Source organism: Notamacropus eugenii, chromosome 3 (genome assembly GCF_028372415.1).
Source record: "Notamacropus eugenii isolate mMacEug1 chromosome 3, mMacEug1.pri_v2, whole genome shotgun sequence".
NCBI classification, from domain to species: domain Eukaryota; kingdom Metazoa; phylum Chordata; class Mammalia; order Diprotodontia; family Macropodidae; genus Notamacropus; species Notamacropus eugenii.
The window spans coordinates 60,748,235-60,769,514 of record NC_092874.1 but is presented as its reverse complement, the minus strand read 5'-3'; the positions used below and the strand labels follow the sequence as shown (position 1 = coordinate 60,769,514).

Here is a 21,280-nt window from a genome sequence, read left to right as displayed (position 1 = left end):
TAGAATATTAATTTTATCTAAGTCTACTGAGAATACTCTAAGAACCTCAGGGAAGGACTGTCATGTTGGGAATCCCAGGCTGATGGGGACATACTTTTGAGTAGACAAGTCAGTAGTGCAAGTATGAAAGGACACATAAAAGTGTTACTTGGTGCCAGAATGACAGATACCACTGAGTCATTGATGGGGAAAGTTGGGAAAGTTGATCCATGTGTGAGGATATGAGGGGGGGTGGGAGAGAGAAAGGGAGGGAGGGAGGGGGAGGGGGAGGGGGAGAGAGAGAGAGAGAGAGAGAGAGAGAGAGAGAGAGAGAGAGAGAGACAGAGACAGAGACAGAGACAGAGACAGAGACAGAGACAGAGATGGAGAGAGAGAATGAATCTAGGCCAGGGTCTGGAAAGTAAAAGTCATATTTGGTGATCAGCAGAATGAAAACACATGTATGTAATCTGAAGTGGATGCAACCTGAAACTAAACATCAGAGCTGGATTGCTAGTAGACAAGCCAGCATAAGAGTACTTAATGAGGACCAGGAAAAAGAGTGGGTCAGAGAATAGGTAGACATAAGGCACTGGAAGAACACAAACACGAGAAGGTAAAGATTACCAAGTCAACAGTCAGGATCAAGAAATTGCTTCAGGAGTGAATGAATCAAGGTAAGGACAGACCAGGTTTCACATGGAAAGAGAAGGTAGTTAATAATTAAGATGGGTATCTAGCTACTTTTCTAAGTGACTACTGCCAGTGTAGATAGATAGGCCTACTACAATTTAATAAACAGGGGTAGGTACATGGTTTAAAGAATGTAGACTGTAACCTCAGGTCATTCTGCCAAGTTTGGGACATTATACTACTAGCTATTGGTAGTTGGACACATTTTGTACAAGAGGGAAATGCTTTCCATGGTCATTTTACTTTTTCTTTTTTTTTTCTCCTCACAATAAACTAAATTTGTCCAAACCACGTCTTCCATAAGACTATGATATTTCTTGTTGAGCTAGACACTTTTTTCTTTAATATCAGGTAGACAACTTCTATTTACACAAACTCATTGCCCTACCCTTGAAGCAACTATATTTGAAATTGTAATGTTAATGGGATTATAAGATCTTCCCAGCCTATTAATAAGCCTCAAGTGGAACACACATTGGAATGATTTGTCTAAGGAGGAGCTTGCTTAGGGGGAGGCTTGCTTATAGGAAGGTTTCCATACCTTTTGGTACTAAGTTGATGAGGCACTGAGTCATGAGGGTTGTATTGTCTTCTGGCTGTGAGAAACATATATATACTCTGGGTTGGTATTTTGCTTTGGGGGTTTGCTTATGAGAAGGACCTTGTGATTCAATGGTCAAGACTCTGAGTAGATGTATGTTCCGACTCCCTGTTTGCTCAGAGGTAAAGACTCTCTCCATCTAGTGGTGTAGGTGAAGTATATAGTAATAGTGCTTTGGTTCAGGCAGTTAAGAGCCCTGTCCATTGGTCTTTATGCCAATTTCTCTGTTTGTATTTTCTCTGAAGTTCAGAGGGCTAACTTTTCCCCTGAACTAGTGAATGTAATTAAGGAAGACTGTTCCTTTAAATTTGCTTTTCTTAGGAAAGCATATTTAAGAACCCGTGCTAGTAGGCCATCCTGGGTGTGCTAGGGTGTTTGCTACGACAGAAGTCTAACACAAAAAGAATACCAGATCTGCAATCAAGAGACAAGGTTTTGAAATCTGATTTTCTTGCTAGTTTTGTGGCCTTGCACTTTACTTCTTTATCTCTCTGTATCTCATTTTACTCATCTGACAAATGAGGGGTTAGGCTAGATTTTTTATTGTCATTTTTTCAGTCATTTCAATGGTATTCAACTCTTCATGAGCCCATTTAACATTTTCTTGGCAAAGATACTAAAGTAGTTTGCCATTTCCTTCTCCAGCTTATTTTATAGATGAGGAAATAGAGGCAAAGAAGGTTAAGTCACTTGCCAAGGCTTACCCAGCTAGTAAGCATCTGAGATCAGTGAGTCTCCCTGACTCCAGACCTGGTGCTCTATCCACTGCGCCACCTAGCTTCCCTAGATTAAATTTCATATGTACACATATGTGTGTAAAAATATGTATGTATGCATGCATATACACACATAAAATATATGCATGTATACATATATTTTTTTTTCCTTAGAGGCAATAGGAATACACTGGAATGTACTGAATAGGGGTCTGACATTATCACATTTGTGCTTCAGGAATATTATAGTTTGATATGTGTGAAGGATAGATTGAAGGAGATCATTTATAACATGGATTTATAATAACAAAAATATATTTCCATTTGTCTATAGCACTTCAAGGCTTCAAAATGTATTCCCCTCACAAGGGAATTTTTTTTTCTTTTTGTATTTAAAAAAGAGTATTTATTTTTAATTTTTTCTCCATGTATTTTAAAGATAAGTAAATTAAGGCCTAGAGATTCAACCATATAAACCAAATTCTAGTCGGCCTTGCCCCCTATTATGTTATTCTGGGAATGCTCCCTAAACATTTATGCATTTGTTTCTTTATTTTTTTCTTGTAGGTCCACGCGGTTCTGTGATTTCGCCAACTTAGAGAACCCTTGATTACTAATATTGTCAGAGAATAGTGTCCAATTAGAAGAAAAAAATCCTATTCTTTAAGGAATTCAAGCACATTACTTATGGGCAAAATCTAAGTCCTTTGAAGATGTCCCTATTAGTTGTCTCAGTAAGCTTTCATGTAATTATAATTTTTTATATCTTAATTTCCTATTCTATTACACTGAAGTGAGGGAAGTAACATAATTGTATAATTAATATATATTGCATAGATAGGTAAACAAAACAATAAGAAAATAAAATTCAGGTTTTTGGTATCTTTCTTCAGGGTACAGGGAGAAAATCTATAAGGCCCATCTCTCTCAGCATCTTCCCCTACTCTTTATTAAATGTACAGGAGGAAAGAGGCAAGATGGCGGAATAAAGTAAACATTTTTGCCCAGCTCTCACAACACACTCCCTCTATATCAACTTAAAAAATACACCAAATTGAATTCTGAGTAGGAAAGCCAACAAAAAGTCATAGTGTGTCATTTTTTTCCAGCCAAGAGCAGTTTAGAAAGACATAAAGAGAGGTCTACAGACTCTGTGGTAAGGGAAGGTCAAGAGTGCTACTGAACCAATAGTGCTGATGGCACTTGGCTGCAGCAATGGCAGTGCAGTAGCAGCTGGGCACAACCCCTCTCCCAGGGCCAGTAAGAGGTCTGAACACATGGGCAAAAGTAGATTCCAGGGGACAAAGAGGAGCAAAAGTACTGATGAAAATAAGTCCTTAAAAATTAAAACTGACCATATGTTAAAAGGACAGAACCATACTGAAGAAAATAACTCCTTGAAATAAAAATTCAGCAAATGTACTACTAGTGACATGTTATTTGGGAAGTTGACTCTCTATGAAGTTCAAATTTTATTAGAACACCAAAAAATAATATAACTAAATATGCCCTTGAGTTTGCCTTATTGGAAAGCACAAGTTGCTACTAGATTCAGAGAACGATGGTTATATCTTCTTTTAAAAAAAGTCACATCCCCATAATTTTTCCATGGCATTTATGTCTGCTTCCCTTTCCCTTACCTCATAGTCCTGCCACAGAGTATCATAGGATCAAGATGTTAACCACCATGCCCATCTGTGGGTATGCCAGATCCTGCATTTATATCTGCTGGTTTACCAGATGGTGAAGAATCAGTACCATTTGTGGTGAGCCAACTTCACAGCAGGTCAGCTCTGCCTTGGCAAAGTCGACCAGCACTTTGCAAGCATTATGCTTTTTTGGGTTTTACAACAGCCCAATGAGGCAGGTACTAGGAGATATTATTATCCTCCTTTTAAAGATAAGGATGTTGAGGCTCGGAGTGTTTAAGTGATTGCCTGTGGCTAAAGAGCTAATAAGTTTTGGAGGTGGGATTTGAAAAGATGCTATTCTGACTCCAAGTCTATCACTCTGCTTATTAAACAAATAACTGCAGAGAGGAGTGGGAATCCAGAAAAGAATTGAAGGAAATCTTAACTTCATTCTAGAACTTCTATGATTCTGAGAAAGTATTTACTGAGAACTGCTTGGCTTTTGGTTGTAAAAAGTTATTCAGTCATTTTCAGTCCCTTTTGACTCCTTGTGACCCTATTTGGGGTATGCGTAGCAGAGACAGGAGTGGTTTGCCATTTCCTTCTCCAGCTCATTTTATAGATAAGGAGAACGAGGCAAACAGGGTTAAGCCACTTGCCCAGGGTCACACAGCTAGTAAGTGTCTGAGGCCAAATTTAAACAGAAGATGAGTCTTCCTGACTCAGGCCTGGTGCTTTATCCACTACATCATCTAGGTGCCAAGTGTAAGAAACCATTCCCTTAAACTAAGAAGCTTTATAACTAAAAGTTATACTTTGAGTTCCTGTGTGTGAGCAGCTCTCAAAATATCTATACCAGGGGTCATATGCAAGTATTTGCTCAACATGGAAATATCCTATGTCACACCTCTCACACCATTTTGGAAACCAAACTTTTTTCTTTATTTATGACTTTATAAAGTTTTAATAAAATTAAGAGAAACCTGGAGCAGTTTCTGAACAGGATTAGTATGAGATTTAAATGGAATTCATTCTATCTCTCCCTTTCTCTCTGTCTACACACACACTCACACACACACACACACACACACACACACAATGGGGGCTCTGGTCAGTTATGCCAAGGCTGGACATGGGCTAGTAACCATCCCCTATCACATATAAAAAGTACTTTGTAAATTTTAAAGCATTCTATAAATGTCAGCTATTATCATTACAGAAAACAGCATGAGATCACAGATAGGACAGAGGAAAAAAGAGTCATGGATGCCAAGAGGGGAGACAGCAGTAAGAAAGCAGAAATGAATAACCATACTATGGTACAGAAAGGATGAGGATGAGACAGGAGATTAGTCCTTTGAATTAGTTATAAAAAGGCTGTATAAGTAACCTTTGACAGATAGTTTCAGTAAATAACCATATTCTGTCAGCCCAATGAAAGAAGTAAAGAAATCAATAGGTACCGAGGAACTGGCTGCAATGAGTATGTTTTATTTTTTTCTAGGCATTTAGCAGTGAGGAGATGACCATGACATGAATGAATAGTAGAAGCAATAAAAAGGATTTTTTTGGAATATATTCCACCCAAGGTCTGCATTCAATGCAGAGAGGTAGGTAAGTGCAAACTGAGTTTAAGAAAAAGCTCGTGGTCCAGTTTGACTGGAATATAGTTGTATATAGATGCAGCGGAAGGTAACAGAGAGTAGAAAAGTAGACTAGAAGGGCTTACATGTCCATGTATATTTGATTACTATAGGCAATAGGAAATCATTGGGGATTTCTGAGCAGCAGAATGACACAGTGCAACTGGAATTGTGGGAAGATAAATGATACAAGATACCTCAAGTATCTTCTGGAATCCTTTCAATATGGAGTTTGTTGCTTTTAAACATCACTATTCCAATTATTTCTGATTTAAAAAAAAATTCTGCTCTCTGTAAATGTGTAAAAAAAACTACATAAAAAGTGAGATTTTCACCATAATGGTCTCTATTTCTAATACCAAAAAATACTCTAAAACTTTTGTTTTTATTTAAAATATTTTTACGTCACTTACATTCCCCAATGTATTCTTCTTCCCTCCATCTCCCAGAATGTCATTCTTTTTAACAAAGGATTTTTTTAATAGCAGAGAAAAAATAGCTATTCAAACAACATATTGAAAAGGTCAGGTGTTATATTAAATATTCTTGAAAATGTTTCTTAAAGGAGTATTTGCTTTGGAATGAGATGCCTATTTTAAAGGCCAGCTCTGCCATTTGTTTTCTTACTTGTCATGGACAAGTCCTTTACCTCTGTGGGTCTTGGTTTTACCTTGGTTGAATTAGATAATCCATAAGGTCCCTTTTAGGTCCTGAAGTCTATACATCAATGAAACATGTCAATCACCACCAAACAGAGAAGTGAAGGACTCAGAGTAGAGACTGAAACTGTTTTCTTTCTATTTATAGATAACCTGAAAATATATTTTGCATGAATATACATGCGTCTGTGTGTATAATATACATACAAATATATATATATGTATGTACATATACATATATATATATAAAATAAATTTTGTTTTTCTTGCCTTCTCATTGGGTAGGGAAGGGAATATGAAATTTAAAATAGAAAAAATTACAAGAGCTTCTCTGATTAAAAATAAATAAAATAAAATCTATGAGTCCAAGTTTGAAGTAATGTAATTTCACCAAAAAAATCAGAAGGGGAAAATGTATCCAAAAGGATCCAGATGCATTTTGAGGTGGACTCAGTAAATGTTCACAGCCAGAGACTCAAACTGCCTTAAAGGGAAGCATTTGCTGAGCTGCAGCTATATAAATCTATCACTGCATCTGTTCACCATCATTCCCAACACTTTTGTTATTAGATTAAATTGCTTTGTGCCCCTTGCAGGTATCATAAAGAGACAACTGAAAAAAAAAAAGGAGGCATCTGTTTCTTGCTTGATAACAAATAGGAAAACAAAGTGTCCCTTGCAGAAATTGACAAAATGCTGAATTCTAGTTCCTGGGCATTTCAGGACACATCAGCCACTGAGACCTAAGAAGAGACAATTGTAAGCAGTAGGTCTCTTTACCAGCATCTAATCCTCTTATGGATAATGTTTCAGAATAACAGTTACTTTTCAATACTTTTAGCCATAAGAATTCTTTGCTAAACACTAGCTGTCATTCCCTCACCATGCTATTTTCCTTCCCAAGCACAAGACTACAAGTTCTCCTCAGTCTGGGGACACTGTGGTGAAAAATCAATTTCAGATACTTTGGAGGGCTTTCTCGGCATGTACTGTAAATCAGCACAAAACCAGTACAAAAGCATTAGTATTTAGAAAAAAATTCTAATCTTCCACCTTCAGGGTAATACACGAGAAATATAGATGAAGAGAAACCAAAAAAATCCTTAGATCTCCCAAGTCAGCAGTCAAAACAAACAAAACCAAATAAACAAACAAAATAAAACCTTACCAAATTTTCCCAGATTATGTGATTCTTTGCTACTGAGATAATTTTCATTTTATGAAAAATGAATCATGACTTACAAAGCTTTTGCCCTGGGAGTCTACATATTTTATTTCCATATTCGATACAGGCATTCTATACATTGAAGGAATGCTCAGAGAGAGTACACAATTATTAGTAAAAGAACTCTTATGAGACAATGCATGGAGAGAGAATATGCGAAATATCAGAAATATCATCATCATATTCTATAATTACCTATGCTTTTATTTTTACTCAGTTTCAAATAAATTTCTGATTCTGATGAGAGGCCACATGGCGTAGTACATTGAGAACTGAACTTGAGTCAGAAGAAACTGAATTCAAATTCTATTTCTGACACTATGTGATTAGGGCAAATCCCTCCACTTCCTTGAACCTCAGTTTCCTCAAATGTAAAATGAAAGAGTGGCATATATGCCAGAGAATTGGTGTGAGGCTCAGCTGATATAATGTATGTAAATATTTGGATAAATATCAGCTATCATTATGGAAAAAGAGTTCAGTATTCCAATTCTGAAATCTCAGTTTAAATCCTAGTTCAGCCACTTACTATGACATTAAGCAAGTTCTTTTACCAACTGAGACTGTTTTTTCATTTGTGAAATGCCAAATAATAGCTTAATGAAAAATTATTAAATTCCTACTGTGTGCTAAGTACCTTGCTGAAATGACACAGGAATGCTCAGATACCATTCTCTCTGGGGAGACAATATTTGTGTTTCTCTGTGTGTATATATGCAAACACATATGCGCGCACACACAGTAAATATAATACAAAATGTCTATGGGAAGGGAAGGGGTAAAGCAATAAATATTTATATAGCACTTACTATGTATCACATAGTAGCCATATATATGTATATATATATATGTATATACATATATATGTGTGTATACATATATATGTATATACATATATATGTGTGTGTGTGTATGTATATATATATATATATATATACATACACACACACACACACACACACAGACACACACACATATGGTTGGTTGGTTGTTGTCCTGTGTCTTCGAAGAGGACCAAAATGACATCACCATGATAAAGTGAAATTTCAGTGTGTCTGATTGTGCCTGATCAGACCAATACAAGCCCAGAATGCTCTACCACAGGTTGAGTACAGACAGTCCATGTGAATATTTGGGGTGGATATCCCAAATTTGCGCATCCTGTGTTTACTTTGTGCTGTCTCAGTTCTGTTTTGCTCAAAGAGCACAGCACCCTTTCTGATGTGGGCGTGCCATGCTGAGCGGTCCTGTGCCAGTGTCTCCCATGTTGCATAGTCAAATCCAAAGTTCTTGAGAGAGACTTTGACAGTGTCATTGTATCATTTCTTCTGGCCCCCATGTGATCTCCTGCCCCAATTCAAGTTTTCCATAAAATAGTATTTTTGGCAACTTTTTGGCAAATAGAGGATAAGTGATTTTTCCAGAGTTAGATGCATAGTAGGTATAAGAGGTTTTTTGAAGCTACTAGTAGCTAAAGGAATCAGGAAAGGGATTCTGTAGAAAATGACAAATGAACTATGTTTGCAAGTAAATGAGGGAGACAGAAGCAAAGATGATGAGGGAAGTGCCTACCAGGATTGTACAAAAAACAATGTTCTATGCAAGGAGTGATAAGAAGGTGAATTTTGCTGGACTGATATGTGCATGAATGATATGTAAGAAAGTTGGGAAGGCTGATTGGGGCCAGGTTGTGAAAGGCTTAAAATGCCATACCCAAAAGTTGCCATTTGAATCTAAAGGGCATCTTTGGGGGATAACGATATCTGGATGACCTATCTAAAGAAATTGACGAGGATCAAATGAGACAGAAAATTGTCTATAAATGTTAGTTTATAAAATTATTGAATTCATTAGAATAAAATATTACTTTAAACAAGTGAGGTTCATTTAGAGAATGAATATTCATTTACCATATTTTCTAAAAAGGTAAAGCTCAAAAATGCATGATAGTCTACAGAAGAAAATAAAATTAGCTAAGACTAGATGTCTCTCCTGAGGCTAAAAAGGTTACTCATTGTTAAAGCAGTTTATATTTGAGCTTATTAATAAATTCAGAACATGCATAAACTATCGCAACAACTAAAATCACAGAAAATTAACAAAATTAAGACCCTGGAAAGGAGTCTAAAGGTATTCGCCACATGACCCTAAGATGGATGGAATCAAACTGATATCATTAAAAAAAAAAACACCTTAGCTGAAGTTTTCTTTTTTCCTTTTCATAATACAAATAATTCAGTTCCAAATTCATAGCCTAATCAATTTAATGGTAGCAAGTTCCTTTAAATGAAACTATCAGAGATGATGTGCTAGACATCTCTCTCTCTCTCTCTCTCTCTCTCTTTTTAATGAGAAGCTGTGCTGGAGATTGAGAGATCATCAGATCACAGGTTTAGAGAAGAAAACGGCATCAAAGGCCATCCAGTCTGACTGTTTCCTTTTATAGGTGAAGAACCAAGATCCAGAGAGGTAGGATTAGGGTTATAACAACTTGTCCAAGGTCATACGGGTGTTACAAAGTGGTAAAGTCAGGATTCAAACTCTAGTCCTTTAATAACTTGTTCAATTCATTTCTATTGTCTGGTACTACATCTCAGGAACTATTTGTGAGGCTAAAGGTCAGTTTCTATTCTTCTCTTTAGAATTTTGCCTAAATTTCAAACTATGGTTTCAGAGGTCTAATTTATTGTCACTATTATCATTGTCAGATGAAATATTGACAAGGAATAGGGAGCCAATATATAAAGTGGCAACTGGTTACTGGCTCATCATGAAAGGTAAACCATGGTGTATCCATAATCTATCCCTGTCCAAAAGGGAATCAAATGGTGGTAGATATTCTGGAGAGTCCACATATCTATGAGCAGAATGACTCAGGCTCAGTTTAATATATCCTGACCAAATAACCTATTATACTAGTTGTCAGAGTAAATGGATCAAACAAAAGAGAACATTTGAATTGTAATAGGCCACTTTTTTTTCATTTACTTAGTGTTTAGGAAGAATATCTTTGATGATATAAAATAATTCCACTTTGGTTTTTACTCTGCTTTTGACACAGTTGGGTTTGGAATGATCATAGCCAATATTTAGATTGGCTTATGATTTTTTACTTTCCCTCCAAAGTATAACAGCAAAGCATTTACCATATTATCTCATTTAAATAAGTTAGATGAGGGAAGATGATTGTTTTACATTTTAAAAACAAACACTAAAACTACAAATATAACTCATCATATTTTAAGGACAATTCCCTTAACAGAAGATTTAATTCTGAGCATGGAAAGTGTGTTGAGTTTAGGCATGAGTCCCTAGAAAAGCAGTTACACAATCTGGAATTCACATCACTTCCCTGAAATTAACAACCTCAGCACACAATGGGCTTGAATTTGATGGAGTTACAATAAATGTTGTTCAAGAGTATTTTATTTGATTGAAATGGCCATGGCAGATACTGTCTCATTCAATCCAACCTTCTGAAAGATATCTTTTTTCCCCTTCCTTCTTTCTATGAACTTAACCAGCTAGAACATAATTAGAAAAAAATCTTCTAGAATTCAACATTTTGGTCACTTTTTAAAATAAAAAAAAGCTGACAGAAGACTGCCAACAAAAGCACTTAGGTGTGGAAAGCTGATAAGGGCAGACAGAATTGTTTTTCTTCTTAAAGGAAAGAAATGCCAAGCAGAGAATGGAAATTCAGAATAAAGAGAAACCTGGTCTAATGATGAGCAACTAATTGGATGAAATAGATGAAACTTTATTGGGCACTAGCTATCTTCAAACATTCCACATCATAAAGTGAAGCCATTATTTTTACACTGATAAACCCAGATAGGCAGAAATGGAAAATAAGTAGCATGGGAAAATAATCCCAAAGTTTGGGAATTCCAGTCATGTTTAGACAGAATCTATTAGATATACTATTAATGGAAGAGCATAATTATCTCATAACACTCATGATATTTCATAGCTCTAACTGTCTCAAATCCATTGCTTCTTTGATATTGTTGAGATGAAAGAGTTTTGAAAGTCACCATTAAAAAATCTTTAGAGTACCTGTTGACAATGCATTGAACATAATGGTATAATGAGAAGAAATTGACCTTTATGTTTTAGGACTTGAATACAAAAAAGTATTATTCTTAATGTTCTTGAAATATCATTCAGTTATAGTTATATACTTTTTGCTGATACCTTTTCATAAAGTAAATATCCATATATCATCACATAAATTATTAAAATAATAATAATTACATGTTGTTAGAATCAAATTAAATTTACATATGATTACATTCTAAGATGTTAGAAAAAAAGTTTTGAAATGAAGCAGTATGCAATGACTTTCAGTTTAAAATCTTGATCCATCTTGAAAACTTAATAGCCCTGACAGAGAGGTAATATGATATTGTGAGATTTTCAGTAAGAAAAGCTGGATTTTAATCTGACTCCTTTACTTACTATGGAATATTGGGTATAACCTCCCTAGAAATCCATTTCATCATTAAAATGTGGGATTGGACTAAAGAATATCTAAGATCCCTTTCAACGAAGTCAAAGGGTCATAGAAAGCATCAAGTAACTGATAGAATTAAGTTTTTAATGACAGATACCTCAAATGATTGCACCATGCCAAGTAGACTTTGTATTGAACTATATGATGAAAAAAATTCTCATTTTTACGAAAAAAAAGAATGTCTTTTATACTCAAAGAAAGTCAGGGTTGTTGGGGAAACAGAATGTAATCTTTCTAAGATTTTACAGGTTTTAGCTATAGATATGGAAGGGTCCTTAGAGGTCATTACACCTAACTTCCTTTATTCTATGGATGAAAAATCTGAGCCTCAGAAATACTAAATGGCTTAGTCAGAGTTTCGATCTTCACAAATGGTAGAGTTAAATTTTTCATTAAAAATTTTAAAGTTAGTTTTACATTACCGAGTTTTGAAACCAGATACCTGAAATGAAGGTATAAATGTTTTCAGTCATTTCAATGCCCAGAATGAAAACTGGGAGTAGGGAGGCCACTGTTTTAGAATTCTCATTACATAGACAGCTAGGTGGTGCAAGGGACAAGGGGAGAGGGAAGGGAGAGGGAGAGGGGAAGAGAAAGAAGGAGGAGAGAGAGGAGAGAGAACACATCATCTTTTTGATCAGTTTGAGAAGATTCTATAAGCTTACTTAATGAATCTGACTTATTTTTTTTCTCTCATTTTTCTGTGTTCTGGGTTCCTTATGAACTTCAAATAAATGTTTTCATAATAATCAAATGATAGGGGGCGGAGCCAAGATGGCGGAGTAGAAAGACGCACATACACATAGCTCCGAACCCACAACCCACAGATCGGCTACAGGGGAGTAACTCACGGTGAATTCTGCACCCAGAGGCCATGGAATATTGGAGCGAGGGAGATTTCTGTTCCGGAGAGACCTGCAAACCTCTCGTGGGGGGTCCTTCGCTCTGCAGACTGGGCGCCGGGACTGGGAGCAGAGGGCAGCCCTGCAGTGGCCGAGGCACCAAGAGGAAAAGATCCGACTGGGCTTCGGGGACGGGATCTCCAGTGGCCACGCGGGTCCCTCCACCCACAGAGGGACCTGCAAACCTCTCGCAAATGGTCCGTTGCACTGCAGACGTGGAGCCCAGCCCAGCCCAGACCTGCTGTTGCCACAGCACCAAGAGAAACAGACCCAAGCAGGCTTCAGGGACGGGATCTCCAGCGACCGCACAAGTCCCTCCGCCCACAGGTGACAGGGGTCAGTGAGAGAGTCTCTTTGGCGGGTCGAGAGGGGAGTGGGGTGCCCCCCTGATTCGGGCTCCCCCTGGGAGGTAGAAGCTGAGAGGCGGCTGCAGACAGGGGCTCCCGAAGCAGGCATCCATTGTGGAAGGTCTGTGCATAAAACCCCTGAGGGAACTGAGCCTGAGAGGCAGCCCTGCCCCAACCTGATCACCTGAACTTAATTCTCACACTGAATAGCAGCCCTGCCCCCGCCAAAAGCCCTAAGGCTGGAAGCAGCATTTGAATATCAGTCCCCAAACATTGGCTGGGAGGACCAGGAGGCGAGGTGGGTGTGAGGACAATATTCAGAGGTCAAGTCACTGGCTGGGGAAAATGCCCAGAAAAGGGAAAAGAAATAAGATTATTGAAGGCTACTTTCTTGGAGAACAGACATTTCCTCCCTTCCTGTCTGATGAGGAAGAACAATGCTTACCATCAGGCAAAGACACAGAAATCAAGGCTTCTGTGTCCCAGCCCACCCAATGGGCTCAGGCCATGGAAGAGCTCAAAAAGAATTTTGAAAATCAAGTTAGAGAGGTGGAGGAAAAACTGGGAAGAGAAATGAGAGAGATGAAAGAAAATCATGAAAAGCAGATCAGCTCCCTGCTAAAGGAGAACCAAAAAAATATTGAAGAAATTAACACCTTGAAAACTAGCCTAACTCAATTGGCAAAAGAGGTTCAAAAAGCCAATGAGGAGAAGAATGCTTTCAAAAGCAGAATTAGCCAAATGGAAAAGGAGATTCAAAAGCTCACTGAAGAAAATAGTTCTTTCAAAACCAAAATGGCACAGATGGACGCTAAGGACTTTGTGAGAAAGCAAGATATCACAGAACATAGAGAGAAGATTGGAAAAATGGAAGATAATGTGAAATATCTCATTGGAAAAACAACTGACCTGGAAAATAGATTCAGGAGAGACAATGTAAAAATTTTGGGACTACCTGAAAACCATGATCAAAAGAAGAGCCTAGACATCATCTTCCATGAAATTATCAAGGAAAACTGCCCTGAGATTCTAGAACCAGAGGGCAAAATAAATATTCAAGGAATCCACAGAACACTGCCTGAAAGAGATCCAAAAAGAGAAACTCCTAGGAACATTGTGGCCAAATTCCAGAGTTCCCAGGTGAATGAGAAAATATTGCAAGCAGCTAGAAAGAAACAATTCAAGTATTGTGGAAATACAATCAGGATAACACAAGATCTAGCAGCCTCTACATTAAGGGATCGAAGGACATGGAATAGGATATTCCAGAAGTCAAAGGAACTAGGACTAAAACCAAGAATCACCTACCCAGCAAAACTGAGTATAATACTTCAGGAGAAAAAATGGTCTTTCAACGAAATAGAGGATTTTCAAATTTTCTTGATGAAAAGACCAGAGCTGAAAAGAAAATTTGACTTTCAAACACAAGAATGAAGAGAACCATGAAAAGGTGAACAGCAAAGAGAAGTCATAAGGGACTTACTAAAGTTGAACTGTTCACATTCCTACATGGAAAGACAATATTTGTAACTCTTGAAACATTTCAGTATCTGGGTACTGGGTGGGAGTACACACACACACATGCACACACACACACATACATAGAGACAGAGTGCACAGAGTGAATTGAAGAGGATGGGATCATATCTTAAAAAAAAAATGAAATCAAGCAGTGAGACAGAAATATTGGGAGGAGAAAGGGAGAAATTGAATGGGGCAAATTATCTCTCATAAAAGAGGCAAGCAAAAGACTCATTAGTGGAGGGATAAAGAGGGGAGGTGAGAGAAAAACATGAGGTCTACTCTCATCACATTCCACTAAAGGAAAGAATAAAATGCACACTCATTTTGATAGGAAAACCTATCTCACAATACAGGAGAGTGGGGGACAAGGGCACAAGCAGGGTCGGGGGGAGGATAGAGGGGAGGGCATGGGGAGGAGAATACAATCCGAGGTCGACACTCACGGGGAGGGAAAGGATCATAAGAGAATAGAAGTAATGGGGGACAGGATAGGATGGAGGGAAATATAGTTAGTCCTATACAACACAACTATTATGGAAATCATTTGCAAAACTACACAGATTTGGCCTATATTGAATTGCTTGCTTTCCAAAGGGAAGGGGTGGAGAGGGAGGGAGCTAAAGAAGTTGGAACTCAAAGTGTTAGGATCAACTGTAATGTTCTTACCACTAGGAAATAAGAAATACAGGTTAAGGGGTAAAGAAAGCTATCTGGCCCTACAGGACAAAAGAGAAGACGGACACAAGGGTAGAGAGGGATGATAGAAGAGAGAGCAGATTGATCACAGGGGCAATTAGAATGCTTGGGTCTGGGGGGGGAGGGGATAAAAGGGGAGAAAATTTGTAACCCAAAATGTTGTGAAAATAAATGTTAAAAGTTAAATAAAAAAAAAATAATCAAATGATACATGGAAGAAAAAGGGAAAGTGCAAGTTAAGCAAGCTGGACAAACCCCAAAGGTTCATATCAACAAAGAGAAAATGAGAAAGGATTTATCTACCTAGCAATAATGCACACACATACATAGACTCGTTACTTTTAAAGTTCTGAATAATGTTTTTAAAATATTAAATTGGTGAAATGCTTATTTTCATTTTATATGTACCCTCTTTTGGAGGGCAATAGTACAGATATATGACTTCCTTCATCCAGGACAATTACAAAAGGACCAAATTTCCTCTATCAATTTCGATTTGCAACTGGTGTGCAGGGAGTTGCTGGGGCACAATATTCGTATATATCAGAGTCAGAAATTAAACCCAGGTCTTCATCCTTACTCTAAGGTGGTTAGCTTTCTGTCCACTATTTCTCACTGATTCTCATTAATTATTAATCCTTCACCACTTAAGAAACATAAAGTAACATCTATCTCTAGCTCCAACCTCTTCTATTTAATTTTTAGTTTTCTGCCCATAGGTAAGGATGTTTTCTTGTTTCATCTTTTTTTAAGAGGCTGTGGAAATTGATAATAAACTAATTAAAAGGCAAGGCTCCTCAAACCACTTTGCCAGAAGCAAAAATGGCATATTTAAATAATCGCTGTAATAGATTAAGCCAAAGTTTCATTGTGGCCTTCAGGCTATATCAGACTTGCAGACTAATCAGGTCTTACTGTAACCTCATTAGAGTCTAGCAAACAAAAAATTGAGCCCATCACTTAATTGTGGAATTTACTTTCCCTAAGATGCTTTGTAACAGCACCAAACGTTCCTCCATGATTAGAAATGAAAACATGGTTTTCTTAATCCTTGAAATAATAGAGGAATAGGAGCAGATTCTAGAAAGAACTATGCCATGGAGTACTGGATTTGCTTGAGAAGGTAACTCAAGTCTCCTCTCCCCTTTCAAACTAAGGTATCACATAAGAAAATTAAGTCAAAAACATATAGAATGATCAAATTGTGTGCCATCTTGGGGAGGGGGTTGAGCAGGTAGGTGGAGAAAATTTAAAACTCAAAAGCTTGTGGAACTGAATGTGGTAAACTAAAAATAAATATATTTTTAAAAAGCATGTAGAATGGATTAAAATAAACATGAAAATAAGCAACATATGTTTATAATGGAAGCCAGGGTTATATATACTCTATCTTTTAGTGGACATTGGCATTTACAAGTGAGTCTAGGATGAATAGAAAGCCCGTCCAGATGATTCCAAATAATCTCCCCAGCTCCCAACAACAACAAAATATTCTATCTACTACTAACTGTGCATTGTATAGGCCTAACTTTATGGTTCTGTTTATTTCACAAAAACTAAAACTTTGGATAATGTCTTATGTGGTCTGCTGGATATAATGATGCCAATTTCCCAGCTGTGCCATGAGTTACTGCAAATAGAGGAAGACTTTATGGGTCAACCCTGATCCATGCTCCATGAGTAACTTCAGACTATTAAAAATTGGAAGTCTTCCAGATATTTGGACTCCAGTGTGGTAAAACAGTCAAAATCAACAAATGAAGACATCCCAAATTACAGATGTCCATCTCATGATAAAGAGAACATGACTGATCGTGTTAATGATTTTATCACCAGCTCTAAATAAATCAGCACTCATTTTGAGAGAAATTTCTGTTCTTGATTTCTTGTTCTCTTTCACAGATTTAGACACAATCACCACCAAATCATTTACTGGGAGGAAGTCAAGCTCTTAACAGGAGAATGGAAGAGTTTTTACAAATAAAAAATCTTGACAAAGAAAGGAAAATGTTGAAGATTCTTACTCTACAAAGTAAATCAGCATTTGCCATGATTAGAGTACAAGTGGCTATTCAGCTGCCTCTGCTCACTACCTCTTGTATAAGCCTTCCTCTGTAAAAATCAGTACGATTGCTATATTATAGATAACGTCTACAAAATATAAACATATTTAAACATTTTCAAAAGGAATAATGGAAGGCACAGGTTACAGGACCTTGGTGGGAGAACTTGATGTGGGAGGAATCATAGTGGGTGGAAACTGAGTGGAAATTCAAAAAAGAAGTAGATAAGCATCAGTAAATCATTAAAAAAAATCCTCATGTTGATTATAATGCCTATCAATGTAGATTCAACACTGGAGAAGAAGAAAAGTAGTTAGAAAATGGTTCTAACAAAGACTTGGGTAGCCTTCACTGAAGCTTTATACCCCATATTGTGTTTTTCCTGCTCCTACCACATAGGGATTACTTTTTGTAACTTTAACATGGGAATCTTTTGGTTTCATTTTAGTCTCTGGGAGAGTTCCTGCTAAGGTTTTGTTTTGTTCTTAGAGATGAAATTTTTAGAAGTTTTTCTTTTTTCACTTTTATCCCTTAAGGAAATTCTCTCCACAGAAATTTTTGTCATAGTTGGAAGCTTTTCATCTTTTTGCTTTAGAGGATCTGAACCAGTTATCTAAGTAAGGTGTTTGGTAACCAATTCGTTTTGTGGTAAGATAGAACTAAACTCTGCTGTTTCCTCCTTTCTACCATCTTGGCCCAGTGCAGCCAGCATTTAATGAACAAATGATGTGGCCATGCTCATAAACAGAACTGAACTTAAATTAATTCTAGTCAAATTTCTTCTTATATAATTTCAAAATGGTCAATTGACTATCACAGAGGTGGGGAATGTTATCACTGATGTTAAGAGATGATCAAAGAGCCAACAATGACATGGTCCCAGAATAGAGAAAGACTTATGTGGAAGAGTTATTCCTAGAGACATTTGATTCAAGACCCATATTGATTATGAAAACTATACTCCCAACAAAGTATTTGCTTTCTTCTCCATTTATATTATGTGTGCTAGATACATATGTGCAAAAATTGGCCCATCTTGTGATATCATTAGTGAAATATTTCCTAATGACAGGTTCCTAACGTAACTTTTAATTCTCCATTCTACTTAACTCTAACAAAATCAGCAAATCTCAGATTTACAAAAATCAGAAAACATTTAGTTTAACTGTAGCTACAGGAAGTACTTCTACAAGAGAACCGAAAGTTATCAGAAATTTTTACTGAAGTCTGCCAAAGAGCAGGAACTCGCAACCTTTGAAAGCATTTTTTTTCTCGTAATGTACGTATTGTCAGGAAGGAATGTTTTGCTTAAAATCAAGACTAAGTTTGTTTCTTCTCATTTTTGCCTATGGGCTTAATTTTTCCCTCTGAGGTCAAACAGTATAGAGCTAAATCCATCTATGAGAATAGATATCATGTTCATCTTAAGTCTTCTCTGTTCTCAGCACCCATAGGTCCTTCCAATGTCAGCAATTTAAAGCCCTTTCCTATTTTTTTTTCCCTCCTCTGGATGCTCTAGATAAAATATGGCACCTAAAACTGACTATAATATGCCAGATGTGTCTAGACAATGGCTATGTATCCCAGGACCAAGCCCTTTCTATTCCTGGAAATCGTGAATTTCCCTAAAATATCCATAGACTGACCTTACTTCCTTAGCCACCATACTACATAAACAACGTGCTTTGAGCTTTTAAGACCACTAACACAATGGATTTTTTTTCCAGCAAACTGTGCCTACAACATTCCTCTTCCACGTGTGGCCTTCCCCTTTGTTGTGGCTTTAATGAGGTCATTTTCTGAGGTTTATACTTTCCTTGGACCAAGAACAATGCTTTGATCATTCCTTTGTGCTTAATAAACATTTGCTCAAAGAATCAATCCTGAGCTTTGACACAGTAATTTAGATTCACCAAATTCTGTGGAAAACTTAAATTGTTGATGATTTGTAAGTCCTTGATGCTATCGCAACAGATCCAACAAATGCCAAAGATCTTTATTTAACCTTTGCCTTTATGTGAACAAACAGAATTTCAGAGTGAACTAACTACATAGTGAACATGGTAAATGTGAAAAACTAGGCAATTTGAGTCTCATACCTATTATTTTGCTGGAATTATCTGAATAATTATCTCAGCCCTCCTCATCTTCTCCTCCTTTTACATGAATGTGGGGAAAAAATTCTTTCCCCCCTCTTCTATCCATTATTATAATTGGTGGTAGAGTTTAACCATGTTCAAATAGTCTAAGGATTTATAAAATGCTTTAAGACTTCTAATACAAACTTAATGCTTGACCTGTATTATAGGATTTAAGATGCTGCATTTTAGAGGGACTATATAGGCAGCTAAGTGGTACAGTAGATAGAGAACAAGGTCTGGAGTTACTAAAACTCATCTTCCGGAGTTCAAATGTGGCCTCAGACAAATACTATCCATGTGACTTAACCCTGTTTGCTTCAATTTCTCATGAGCTGGAAAAGGAAATGGCACTCTAATATATTTGCCATTTGGGCTCATGAATATTTGAATACAACTGAACAATGACAACATGAACGTAAAAATATTATCTCAAAGTGGATGTAAAGAAATTGTAAAAACAGGAAAATTAAGTTTAGCTCTTAATTTTACCTGTATCAAATTTACAATAAATATAGTTCTTTCTGCAAAATTAACATCTTCTTTAACCACCTTCCTTCATTGTGTTATAAACAGAAATATATTTATGAAAGGCTCAGAAGAAACTTTGGCTTACTTTTTAATATATGAAAAAGGCAGGTTTTTTTTAAAAAAACAAATGAATACTTTCATTTTCTACCATCAGTGGACCAGAAAATGAGATGGCGAATATTTACAATTCATTTCGCACATAACTTATATGGGATGAAGATTGTGAATGCTAGAATGTCTAATAAGGAAGCATTTATATCGGAAGTCTATAAATAACTGACCTGACATTTATCTTTGATTTCATAATTCTAACTAGAGACTTGGACATACTGCTAAAAAAAGGAAGGTACTCTTTTAGAAAACTGTTATAGCTGTGATTCAAATATAATACGATTAAATGACTAGATTTTATAATTTCAACTGTCACCTGTCATGTGAAGATGAGAGGTAGTACCAATAATTCACTACACTTTTGTGATTTATATGTAACTTTAAATTATTGTGTTAAAAATGGACAAAGTAGACATCTGAAGTAAGTGGAAGATTAAAAGGTATAAAATAAGCTTTCCATTGATGTTGAGGGATGAGGGGAAGGAGACTGCAAAGTACATCTTCCAAAATGCTTATCTACATAGCTCATAATCATCAGAAAATTCAATCCACTCTCCATTTCCACTTGACCTTTATCATTATTATTTTTATTATTATTCAAAAAGAAAATATGAATAACGCATGGGAGCCTTCTCATCCTGGATGATTCCTCTGCCTCATTTGTTAGTAGCCCCAGGAAACTCATTTTAAAAAAAAAGGGCCCAGACAAGCACTATTCACTGTTTCCTTTCTCACTGGTCTCCACTCTGGACTCTCTGAACTGCTTTCTTCACTGCAGTCCACTGAGGCTATCTTCCTCCCTCACCACCATCTTTTCATCTTCCCTTAATGTATAGTCTTCCTCATCCAGAAGATAAGTTCCCTGAAGGCAAGGACAGTCTTATCTTTTTGCTTGCTCTTAAATTCCTAGAACTTAGCCTACTCTGGCTCAGGTTAAGCACTTAATAAAATTATTTATAGGGCTTTAGCCATGAGAAAGATAATTCATATTGAATGCAAAATGAGAAGTTATTAAATAGTCACATGCCAAGAGGGCTGTCCTAGTACCATGATACTCCCCAATCCCTTCTGCAAAGGCATCCCAACCAACTTCTGTTGAAGGTGGTTTTGTGGTTTCTCCAAGGAAAACTGAGCTCCTTGGAACATGTATTGGAAGTCAGGGGACCTCTATTCAAACATTGAGTTACATACTATCTGTGTACCCTTGATAAAGCACCTAACTTCTCTGTAAAAGGAGTGGGGCTGGGACTAGACAACTTCTGAGAGATCCATTCTGGTTCTAAATTTATGGTTCAATTATCAATC

General features: G+C 36.8%; 1 protein-coding gene across 2 annotated transcripts in view; it reads right to left on the bottom strand.

Moving 5' to 3' along the window:
- Positions 1-21,280, bottom strand: part of PLXDC2 (plexin domain containing 2) — a 488,066-nt gene that overhangs the window by 191,064 nt on the left and 275,722 nt on the right. The window lies entirely within an intron of this gene.